This window comes from Dermochelys coriacea, chromosome 4, assembly GCF_009764565.3.
Source record: "Dermochelys coriacea isolate rDerCor1 chromosome 4, rDerCor1.pri.v4, whole genome shotgun sequence".
In the NCBI taxonomy this organism is placed as follows: domain Eukaryota; kingdom Metazoa; phylum Chordata; order Testudines; family Dermochelyidae; genus Dermochelys; species Dermochelys coriacea.
The window spans coordinates 85488978-85502009 of record NC_050071.1 but is presented as its reverse complement, the minus strand read 5'-3'; the positions used below and the strand labels follow the sequence as shown (position 1 = coordinate 85502009).

Sequence of the window (13032 nt, the reverse complement as noted above, 5' to 3'; positions counted from 1 at the left end):
ATTTTAATTTGAACCCCATGCAAGATTTATGAAATATTTCTGTGGGCCATGCAAGTAGTCACTATTTTCTGATGGACCATACTTTGGGCCAGATCCTCAGCTGCTGCAAATCAGAATAGCTCTACTGAGTTCAGTGACACCATCAATTTACATCCACTGAGGACCAGGTACTTTAAATGGTGGCTATTGTACATGCACTATACTAACTCCAATCAAAAGTGCTACATACATACAATGGCTGTTGGTTGGCTAAATATGTAATTTTCTAATGTTCTGCAATGGCTGCAGAACTGTTAAGGACTACCACAAAGTATAATGCACATCTTTAAAGGAATTCTCAATATTTCTCGTGTTATAAAAATAGCAAACAAAACTATGTAAAAAGAATTTTAGAGTTGAAAAGTTGACCATTAAAATTTAGGAACCTTTTTACATATGTTTTATAACACCATCTTTAATTACATACTATTTTTTTCCCACGGAACTCCTGCTTCATTCAGTGCACAGGGTGCGCAGTGCTCACTGAATGAGAGGCTAGTCAATATTTTCTTCATTGTGTGGCCCCCATGCCTTGTGTGCAGCAAACCATTCAAGTCCTGCTCTGAAGACAGAATTATTCATTTCCTCATGGGCTTTTCTGTGGTGCTCATCATTACACATTACTGATGCTTCTCAAACATTACTAAATTTATGTTTACAATGCTCTTTTGATGTGAGGAGGTAGTATTCCCCTTTTATGGAAATGGAGAGAGAGAAAGTTTAAGGTAAAAAAGTGTCCATTAATTTGGTTGCCAATTTGAGATGCCTAGGACATGATTTTTCAGCATAGTAAGCACTTTATAGAACTTAATATGTTCAAACCACAGTCCCCATTCACTTCAGTTGCACCTGCGAGTGCTTAGCACCTCTGCAAATCAGACCCCAGGAACACAACGTGGTCATCCAGAACATGAACATCACACACTTGGTGGCCAGCTGTTGAAATCTGGGATAAAAGATTTACCTAATATTACATGAGACCTCTGTGGCAGAGGCAGAGACAGGATCCATTTCTCCAGGGCTACACTCAACTACCTTAACCCGGACACCACCTTTTTTTCCTTCCTTCAAGCTCCTGTCCTATTGGCTGCATGACTTCCAACTTCTTCAACAAATAAGAAAGGGATCCTGGAACCAAAAGTCTCCTTCTCCAGATAATACTGAATCATCCACAGAGCACAGTGCATCTTGTACACTGAATGAAGTAAGGATCCTGCTAGTCCCAGCCCTCCATGGCAGGTAATTAAGGATTGTAGCATAATGCATACAAATTAAGTTTGTTCAGGCAACTTTAATTGTGACAGTTCCTAACTTTTAAATGATTAACTTGGCAACAATAATGTTCTTCTAATATAGAGTATTTTTTCTTTTAAATCTAATTTCCTTGGTTTTAAAAAAGCAAACTGAAAAAAATGGAAATTCCATCATCCAGCATCATATTGACACACACATGGTTCATCAGCAGTGCTGGAATCTTTAGAGCCACAGCACAGACCTCTGCTGCTTGAGCTAACGAAATAAGTCATAGCAGTTGTAGGTCACCATCCTTTGTGTGGACCAGCCACTGGACAGCGATGGAACACAAACTTTACTAGGGAGTTTCACAGCTATTTGCTGACAGTAGAGGACTGGCAAGGCTTAGGTCCTCATTTGATTTCAGTCTTCCTCAGTTCCAGTCTCCTTCCTCAGGGTCTTTATGCCAATCTACTCCCTTCTTGTCCCTGCCTACTCTTTCTGTCTCTTCTCCCTTCTCCCTGCACCAATCTGCTGAGATTTTCCAAATGTTTCTAATTTAGCCAAATATGTTCTTTTTTCTTCTACAGGGATGGCAAAGCATATATCCCTGACACCAGGGCGGCCTCCCCAGCCAAATTTAGTGTCTGGTCCAAAGGATGGGAGTGCTAGACTTTCTCAAGAAAATGACTAAACGATTTTCATTCATTTATTTATTTATTTTTACTTGGGCAAAACAGTGTATTATTTCCTAATCTCATTCTCAGACATGGCTAAAACGTTTTTGCTGAAACTTTTGAAAAACATTTAGACTCCAGACTACAACACCTGGCAGGGAAAATAGCCCAAATAATTAAAGGTAGATAAAGTTTTGCACAAGTTTAAACAGGGTCTTCCAATGGAAGTATCAGACAACCTTAACTAGAGGCAGCACCACCGACACTGTCTATAAAAATAAAGGAAAGGAAACTTCATACATTCTGCACATACTTAGATAGGTCACTTTGCTCATCAAGACTTTATCAGAAATAAAATTATGCATGTGTGGCAGTTGAGACAGATGCTTTGGAAATGTGGAATATTCAAAGACTATTGTATCAACTTTATAAGTGTTATGTGTATCTGGTTGGAAGTCTGGGTGGAAGATGTGTTTTTGTGTTTGGAACTTTGTATTAATAAAGAAACCAGATTGCAAGAAGGGCTTTGAGTGGATGAGCAAAACTGAATGGATTTTGTTGATAGAGCCCTGAAGAAGAGGGAAACAAGCATGGCATAGTAGAGACACCCTGGCCATGAGGGGGTGCTTGGGTGGGATAGGCACTGGAACTAAGGGTGCTGGGGAGCTGCCCCACCTTCTGGCTTGAAGTGGTTTCCATCTTATACAGGGTTTACAGTTTGGTTCAATGACTCTCAGCACCCCCAATGGAAAAATTGTCCTAGCATCCCTGCTGGGTGGTAGCTACCCTGTTACAGGCCTGAAGCACTTTAATCCTAGAAAGGTCTCTTTGTAGAATATGGGTGACTGCCTGGTAAGCTAAACATGCATATAAGCTGTTTATTGGGTTTAGGATGTTTTTTCCAAAATGTGTTTGTTTTGAATAAATAGTACTTTGCTTTATGAGAGCTGACTGGTCACTGGTTAATCCTGAGAGAGAACAGGACTGCAGGTACTGAACTGAAGTCAGATCTAGTGAGATAAACACATTGAATTGCAGGAGGCTGCAGTCTAAGTCCCTGGTCTGGAGGAAGAAAACCGGAGAACCCTGCCCTCAGAAAGGTCTCAGACCTCTGGCCATGACTTAAGTTGGGTGCCTTCACGGAAGCCACAAAGGGGTCAGAAGTGCAGTTAACTTGAGGTAAATTCAGCACTTGAGAAGTAACTAGAATGCAAGTACCACAAGAGGCCATTCCAGCTCCTTCCAAAAAAGTGCTAGAAGAGCATTCTGTAGCATTCCGGCCTGACTTGAGCACTGAGTTAATTCTCTAACTGTAACACAAGTATTCTCAGGATCATTCCCTAAATCTGTACACTTTCTATAGGAAAACAGTCTTGCTGAATGATCTGTTACTTCTGAGTTAATACTGAGTATATTTTAAAGAAAGTTTTAATCACATGTATATCAAATGAGAGTATATTAGTATACATGTTAAATAAATTAGAATGGAACAGCTTGCCACTTTTAGATTAACCTTTTAAATTTTTCATTTAAATTAATAAATATAACCACCCTCTACAATTTAAATAAATATGTTTAGACAGATCCCAACATAGGAAGGATTCATAATTAAACTGTTAGGCTCATGCATTTGTGCCTTTATTTTCAACAGCTCTATTAAAGAGAAAGCACCAACCTAATTCTGAATACACTAGCTCTTATCAGTTTGTTTCAGAACCTTAAAACTATTGAAATATAGGTTGTTTTGTACTCAGTTCAACTATACACTACCACACTGTAATGCTGTAAGAGACAAAAAATCCATTGACAAATTTTGTACTGTGATTGGATTATATATTGTCGTCAAGAATCAATATTAATATTTAGTAGCATTAAAATAGCTGCTAGATAATCCAGCCTTCAACTGAGCCAGTATCTGCTGCTGCTTTGTGTAAGCTGTCCATTGGCATTAAAGGAAGAAACATCTGTTGTTTTAAAGAGTGGTTTGTTGGCAGAATTTTTTAACACAGGAATGAATTGTCTGTTAGTCTTTCAAACCTTGCTAGATGGGGAGAAGATCAGGTCAACCTAGACCATACAAAACTGAGAATAGCTCCAATTCAATAAAGCTTTTTTTATTCAATTTAGTCCCATGTTGGAAATAATCATCACATTTTACATTATGTATTTCTAATGTCGGTGCTCATACTATGTAATTATTCTGTATAATCAAGCATAACTGCTGGTTTGTTACTTTGAGCTGTTGAATGCATATCCTGTCAGCAAACCTAGTATTTAACTATTTATTTGAAAAATGTGCAGACCCGTAATTGTAGAAATTTGATAAATCTGTAATTACCATGTGTTCGTGTCTTTAGCGTTTTCCGTCAACTGCAGTTTCAGTCAAAACCAGCGTAAAGAACCCTGTAACTGCTAAGGGAAAGCCTAGGATGACTTAGTTACAAATGCACAAATGGCTTTTAGAAATATGAGGTAAGTAAGGTTTATATACAGTAAAATGAGTTTTAAACTTCACAGGATTAACTGGGAAATGTGCTGAAAGAGGAAATTCAAAGAGTTGGAATACTTCATAAATTAAGATCTGATTTCCAGGGGTGCTGAGCACCCATGCTGCCATTGGCTCAGCTGGAGATGTGAGTGCCAAGCAGAAAAATGCACAGTATAATTAAGAGTGAATTCTCAGCAGCTACTGTCTGAGATGAACTCTATGCTCACAATCCAGATACCATCTGGGTCCGATAGTCAGAATGATTAATGAGCTTGAGTAAGTCAGAACCATTCTTAGTTCAAAGCCCATAAATCTTTTAGAATTGAGAAAATTTAGCCAGTGCTGTTAAACAACAGAGGCAAAACTTCTAATAGCAATTTTGGAAACTACACAGTACAAATGAAGTTCAGTAAAGTTCTGAGACTGACTCCAAGTATATGAGTCTCTCTCAAGATACTGTACATATCTATCACTTCTTAAATTTGTAAACTTTGCTGCTGAAATAATGATCAGTCATGGCAATGGCAAACTTTTTCTCCATGTCTGATGATGTTTTTCAAGACTTGTTGAGATATCATATTCTCCAAAGGACCTTTATCTTTCTTTAATTCAGCCTTTTTTCACCACTTAAATTTAGAGCAAACAAAACTCTGAAAGCTCATCTACTATATTCTGCTATCAAGGGACCTGCTGTACTGTATTTGGTGATGGACTCATCTGTAGCGGATGGGGCATTTTAACAAACCTAGGAAAATAGGTTTGGTTTGGATTTGGTGGCTGATACACATTCTTACGCTAGTTCACTAATTCTTGGTGTGACTGACGTTGCTGGGGCCCCAAACTGAGATTGCTCAATCAGGGCAAACTGCAAAAAATGAGACAGATGATCTCCAAAACTGGTGGCTATTCTAATAATTAGATTCACCAAGCCAGGAAACAAAACAGCATCTGCAATACATTACTGGTTACCCAGAAGCCAAAAATACAGCTCCCTTAAAGCAACCCAGCCTTGGGCTCCCACCCAGACAGCTAAGTCAAATAGGGTGAGGATTATTTAAAAACTTATTCACCATATATAAAGTTCTACCAATCCCAAGAGATCAGACACATTACCCACCAAGTCAATGAATATTGCAGATCTTACCCAAATACACACTTACAGCCAATTCTTATTAAACTGAGATTTATTAAAAAAGAAAAGAGTGTGAGAGTATTGGTTAAAAGCTCATTATACATATAGATATGAGTAAAGTTCTTAGGTCAGTTTCATAGGAGAAATGGTGAAGATGCTGATTTATTAAATCCTTCTGGAATCAACTTCAAAGTTATAGTCTAATAGGCAGTCCATATATGGAGTTGTTCAAAGTCTTCTATGAAAATTAGCAGGGTGATCCAAACCAGCGCTGGAGGCCTCAGTCTTCTGACTCAAACTTTCCCTGACCATTCATAAGCAGATCTAAGAAGACAGGATCTGGGCCCTAGAGTTCTTTTTTAGATCTCTGACAGGCTATCAAAAGCCTCCTGACAGCAGGTATTCCTTGGGTGAAGAATAGGGAATGTGCATTGTGGCTTTGAAGTAAAACCTCCTATTTCCTATGTATTCACAAGAAATTAGTTGTGTTCATCAGAATAAGGTAATTATCCATTAAGCAGTTCATAGACAGTTTACTACAAACTTCAAAGAGAAATACAGACAATGACATTATTACACCCAAGTTTCATCTAAATGTTAATATTCCCTTTTGATCTCGGAATCAATAGAACATAGTAACAGACAGGAAAGGCAGTTTACCGTCTACACGCTAATAAAATCACATTGTTAACATCTAACAAGATATAGGCAAACACAGGCAAATATAATTAGTATTTACTTCTAATTCTCTACAATACAGTTTTACATTTCAAACATATCTAACATGGCTTTGTTAGCTATTTATAAGGAATGGCCCTAATTACCATTTATATACTTTTCTAATATGTTTTTAAAGGTTGGATTTGGGTCATTTAACCTGCTAGTTGCTTAACCCTTTCTGCCTCAGTGTCACATTTAGCAATAGTGTTGTTATTATAATTTTATTTACTGTCATCCATTAAAATAAAAAGTTCCTGATGTTCAATAATTGATTATAACGCAAATAAAAAGAATGGGTTCTTCTGAGACATCATGCTTGCTTTCTCAGAGTGGCTGCTTTAGTCTGTTGTACCTATTAGATCGGTCTTATAAGTTAGTTCCAGTAAGTGGGGCTAGAGAATAAGAACACTCATTCATTTATTAGGAGTTCTGAAATAAAACAAAAATGTGTTCATCAGCTAGGAGTGCATGTAATTTTTGGAAAAAACAGAGGCCGGAGCCCCCTTTACAATCATCCCAAATCTTATTTGTTTTTTAAGAGCACTAAGAGCTATTGGCATACTGCATAGTTATTGTCTTTATTCTTAAGTTTAAATTCCTGTTTAGGTCTTTTTTTTTGCTAGAAAATATTTTACCTGAGAGATTCTTCAGTAAATATGAATTGATCACAATGTGAACACAAACTGCATTTAAAAATAATGATGAGTGGTTCAGTTTATTTATGTGAAGAGTAATTTTTTTGGATAAAGTCCTACATAATACAGTGTTTTCATTCCAAGTAGTATAACAGGTAAACTCAGTGCTCTGAAAACTATTTTAAGATCACTGCAGAGTTTCACACATTACTCCTGTGAATTTTAAAATAAGCAGAGTGTTTCTTAATCAACAGGGAGAAAAATAAACTTTATTTTTTAATGTGAATATTATTTATTATGTGTAATGCAGAAGTGCCAAAAATCTTCAGAAGCAAGGATCCTTCATCATATATTGATATTGAGGAAGTCACAGTCTCTGGTTTCAAATATCAGGATAATGTGAAATGTAAATCTACAATATTTCGATCTTCCCAGTTTAGTTTACAAACAGTCCCGTCTAGTCCAGCTACAAAGCACTATAGGAAGATGACAATGTCTCCTTGTCATGCATGGCCATATTCTATATCTCCTGGTTTTTCGAATGCTTTGTCTTATTTTTCTTAATTCTTCCCTTTCCCCAACAGTTTGAGGACTTGATCCTTGTTTCTAGTTGTGGAAATAGCCTTGTGTCTGAATAGCACTACTGATGGCAGACAAATACAAAGCACAGACTATGAAGATTCCTTTTCTCTCTTCAGCCCAGTCAAGAATTGTTGCTAGAGATGTGTGGAGAAAGGTAATTTTGTTTCACAGATTATTTTTGTTTGTTCTGATTTGGAATGGAACTCAAAAAATTTGAAATTTTACATTTTACATTAAAAGGAAAGCCTTGGAATCTGCAACTCTGGAGCAGTCTGCCTGGATGTCTGCCATGGAACCATGGACCCTGGAAGCCCTGATGTACCTCGCCTGGGGACAGTCTATCTGGTGCCCCAGAGCTTTCAGGCTCTCAAGTCCCTATATGTTTGCCAGATGATCTGTGGAGGAGTTGAAGATCCATGGAGCTGGTAAACGGGCTTCCAGGGATTCCAGACTCATGACTTCCCATCAGCCTGTTAGGTGGGCTGCTGAGAAGCCAGGAGGGTGAAGTGACAGGAAACTAGATAGATTGGAACCCTGCTTAGTTTCTGTCAGACCTTTGTCAAAACCAAAAAGTGTCCACTGAACATTTGGATTCTCTCAACGAATTTCTGACAAGCTTTAACTGTCACTGCTTAAAAGTTCATATCAATCCTTCATCTGAAACATTCTTATTTCTTCTATAAGGAGCTCTGTACCACATTTTTATTACAGTGGTAGTTCAGACCAAAAAAAGCTCTGTCCAAGATTCTTTCATACAGATGGGAGAGACTATTAGTGGTTTAAAGGGCAATGACCAGTGAAATTGTCAACTCCACACCCAACTTTTTCTGCTTTTCAAGGCACACAGAATTGAAGTCTCATTATTGACATTGTACACTGGGCTACCACTAGTTTTGGGTGCTTTCATTTTATTTATACTGTAACTCTTAAAGAGTTGAAAGTTTTGATTATAGATACAAGAGCATGGGAAATTTTGAGAAAGAGAAAGTGATTCCATGAGTAAGAAATGTTTGTGAGGAAATCTCATTGCTGTTTTTTTAAGGACCTGGGGCCAAGAACCTTGAAGAGAGGGTGGGGCTAGGGTCCCATGTCATCCAACCAACTGGGAATGATTTGAAAGTAGGGGACTAGCATAAATGCTGCTTCCTCCCTCATTGCAGGGCAGCTGCCTGTTAACAATGAAAAGAATAAGAAGGCTCCTGCATTAGCAGGGAGCAATACTGGCAGGAGAAGACTGCAAAACCTTCTGAGCCTGAGGACTAAGTGTGGTCAGCAGAGGGAAATTGTAGCCTAACTCCAGGAGAAGAGATGGGGCTTTTGCCATAATGAAAGATATAAAGACTGAGAGCTAACCGTGAGGGGACTGGGAACAAAGCTTAGATAGAAGGCTACAGCAGAACCTGAATCACCTTTTGTTTATGTGGCACTATTTGCTATGGACTCTTTTATGTGAAGTTCTGTGATAAACAAGCCCCCAGGAGGTTATTATATAGTCAAGAGTGCCTGAAGTGGAGTTACTGGTGTCTAACTCAGCAGAGGGTACTACAGCGCAGGCATACCCGATGACAAGCACCTCTAGAAACCAATTATCTACTTGAAAATGTAATAACTAGTGGCATAATTCACACAGCAAGAGACCCAAAGTGATGAGCATAGCAAGGCGGGCAATGAAAAAGAGGGTGTGAGAATTTGCAAGTGAAAATAGGCCAGTCCTACTTTAACATACTCATTCCTTCCCCTTTGTCTGGCTTCCTCCAATGTGTGAATGTAAGTAGTCTTAAGCAAGGTGACAGGTGTGGTAGTAAGACCTGAACAAAATATAATATGTGCCTTCAGAGTAACTGATAGGACAGATAACCCATGACCAGTCCCTATCAGTCTGAATGGATAGCACCTGTGTAGTTTGTCAAGCCTGGAGGTGGGCCCTTACAAGGGAGGAACTGCACCTAGTTGGGGTGGCTCTCTGAAACAAATAGAGCTACGTGTTTCAGACTAGGACACTGAATTATTTGCTGAGGATCAGGTTGGGGATACTCCAGCAGAAGCCCTGTGAGGAAAAAAGGAGGGCTGCTTTGTTTTTTTTTTTTTTTGGTCAGAATACCCAGAACTAACTGTTGGCCTTTAACTAAGCAGAAAGGTTGGAGTTGGCACTACCTACAGAGCCTGAAACAGTGCCTGGATCCTTGTTGGCCTGGGAACTATGTTCCTCCTTTTTTGTCCTGCCATACTCATGCATGCTAAGAGGCACAGATGGAGGGACCTGGGACCAGACCACAGAACTGTCATTGCCCAAGGAATGATGGATGAGGTAAGCAAGGTGCCTGCCTTTGCCCCAAGGGGGTGACCTCGAGATATAACCTTTGACAGTAAACTTACACTAATTTATACATCAGCACCACATCTGGCCTCAAGATTCTTAGAACCCACTGGAAAATGCCTGAGTGGCAAAATGGGGAGGCTTATTGTAAACAATATTATTAGGGGCTGGGAACACATTTTGCAGAAAAACTATCATTTTGTAAATTCAATTGGAGGTTAAACTGTTACTTTTTTGTAATAACTGAGGCATTTTAAATAGTGAAAAGGTATAATTTCTCTGATTTCCCTGTAAAATATGCTGTTTTGATGTCTGTGGACTAAATCTTGAAACTCTCATTGACTAAAATGGAAATGTTGCTTTCTGTTACACATTTACATTTATGTTATATTACACAAGCTCTAATGAACGAGACAAGATGAGTGAGGTAATATATTTTATTTGCCCAACTTCTGTTGGTGAAAGACACAAGCTTCTGCGCTACACAAAGCTCTCCTTCAGGTAGCTCAAAATCTTGTCTCTTTCAGCAACAGAAGAGAAGTTGGGCCAATAAAAGATATTGCCTCACCCACCTTGTATCTCAAATATCCTGGATCCAACACATTGAAAACAACATTGAAAACAAACTCTAATGGTAGATTTGATTACAAAATGCTTCTATAGCTCCAATCCTGCAGACATACATGATTTTAATTTCACTATTAACTTCAGTGTTTTCAAGACCAGAGCCTATGCCTGACACACACTGATGAAAATCATAAAAGGCAAATTTGTATATTTGACTTCAGAAAAATCTGAGGTTTTGCGTGTGAATTCTTATGAAGTAAAACTTTGTAGTTTAACACTAGACTAGTCAATGGATTACATGGCTGTTTGCTATCCACCAGCTTTTTCTTTCTTTTTTTCAAAAATAGCTTTTTTTGGACTCTGTTCCCATCTGAATATTTTCTTGATGGTGGTTTTGTTGTCAATACTGGAACGGTTGATTACTTGATTCTGTGAAGTTCAAGAAATAGTTCTGCACTCTCAATAATATTATAGCACACAAGGATCAAAATATTATCACAAATCTAACAGAGGCTAGTAAAGGTTACTGTTAATTCCAAAACGTCTTTACTGAGTAAGCTAGTTGAAAAAAATAGCTTCAGGAAGGATTAAGTATGAGACTCTGTTTGAAACTGAAACCTCCTGAAGGTACTTCAGATAGAAAACGTGTCAATTTGGAAACATCCTTGTTAGTTTGGATTAAACCAAACACAATTAATGTACACAAGACTGCAAGAACTAATGTAAAGATAAAGAGCATAATATATTGTTGATCTCAATGGAAGTTGTGCATGCAGCTGCAGGATAGATTACCATTTATTATGTGTTTTTATGATGGAGATTGTCCAACATTTGTGAAACAAAAAGGAAATGTTGATGCCATCAATATTAATTTTTTATAAACTTCAGGGGGACCAGGATTTGGCCCATTATTTTTAAAACACTTCTAATAATATAGTGCCATCCACGTATATGTGTCCTAACATCTCGTTATTACAGCAGCTACTCCTTAAAGAACTGTATTTTACAACTTCTCAATTGACAAAGGGAATGTAGCTAATAGGTTTTCCCAGTTTTGTTGTGTTACATCATCCAAGATAATGTAAACATTACCAGTATGATTTAAGTTAATGTGAACACCTGTAGTTGAATATAATTGTATTGGCAGATCTTTATTAAATGAACTATGCTTGTTTGAGGGGAGGAGCAAGACTAGACTAATTCTGTAAAATAAAGTCTAGAAGATTCTCTACTATTTAGCTATCTGTGTAGTCATCTACCCCTGTGAAAAGTGAATACAAAATGGATATAAACACTTCACAGATATAATTGACTACAAAAGATAAAGGCAGTAGATGAACAGACTGTTATATACACATTACAGGCCTAAATCTTAGCTTTGTGGCATTGGTTTTTATGTCAGTGTACTTTTTGTAAGCTGGAGGTTTGATTCCCAGCTCATGTAGACATACTCATGGTAGCTCCCATTGACTTTGCTCACTTAAATAGTAACATGGCAACGTTGAGCAGGTGCACGGGCTAGCCACCCCAAGTATGTATCCATGGGGTCCAGGCAGGTTTGTACTCTGGGTGGCTAGCCCATGCCGCAAGGTACGCAAGCCTGTGCTAATATGGCTATACCACTATTTTTAGCACACTAACTCAATGCAAGCTAGCACGAGTATGTCTACTGGAGCCGGTGTAGACGTGGTGGAGTGTAGCCTTTGCATAATAATTCCATCACAGAGTAGAAAATCAATAGCTACAAGTCTAAACTAAGTATGTTAGTGGAGCATAAACTTATCTGGGTATAGCGACTCTTCTTCCTCTTGCACAGCAGTAGTTTTATTTTATACCAAGTGTTTTCAGTAGTCTGTATGAATTATGTAAATTAGTGAAATAGACATTAAGGGGTTTCTCTGTAACTTTACTGCACTATTTTAGGATAAAGATAATCTTGTCTGATTTCTTTTACTAATATACATGGGCCCAAGATCCTGCAGAGAAGCAGACTGTTTGACTGGTAGAGCAGATGGGGCTCATTCGGACCATCTGCTGTATTATTCTGTGTGTCCAAGGAAGAAACCCTACAAACAAGCCAAGCTCAGGCAAAAACTTTGGCTGCCAAATCCTAGGATGAGGGTATTTGTGGGATATTGAGAGTAGAGCTGTGGATATTTTATTTTGGTCACTAGTAAAGCCATTGAAAAATACATTTTTTTTCAGGGCACTGAAACTGTTCATGATTTTTTCACAAATTTGCTAAATAGTTTTGGTCAAAAAATAATTCTGGGGTAGGATGGGTGGTGGGGAGAAACATGGAAGTGGTATTGCCACCCTTAAAAACTTCACTCCAGCAATCATCTGAGATTTGGGAGACCTGGGTTCAATTACTTTCTCTGCCTGTTGGGGAAAAGGGACGTGAACTGGGGTCTCCTGCACAGGTGGAGAGTGTCCAAACACCTGGGCTATAGGGTAGGCTAGGGTTGCCTCAGTTTTTCTTATTGAAGCTGTTCCACTTTGTATAAATAGTCACTGGAACTGAGCAAGAATACAATATATTAGCCTGGTGGTTAGGTAACTCACCTGGAATGTGGGTGGCTCAAGTTCAAATTCTTGCACCCCTGACTAGTTAATTATACACAGTTGAACAAGAGGAAGAT

At 38.4% G+C, this 13032-nt stretch overlaps 1 long non-coding RNA gene across 1 annotated transcript; it reads left to right on the top strand.

Moving 5' to 3' along the window:
• Positions 1 to 1111: 1111 nt before the first annotated feature.
• Positions 1112 to 11622, top strand: LOC119854848. Its single transcript, XR_005292653.1, has 4 exons — positions 1112 to 1278; positions 4307 to 4421; positions 7509 to 7660; positions 7747 to 11622. It is a non-coding gene; the product is annotated as an uncharacterized LOC119854848 (long non-coding RNA).
• The last annotated feature ends 1410 nt before the right edge of the window (positions 11623 to 13032 follow it).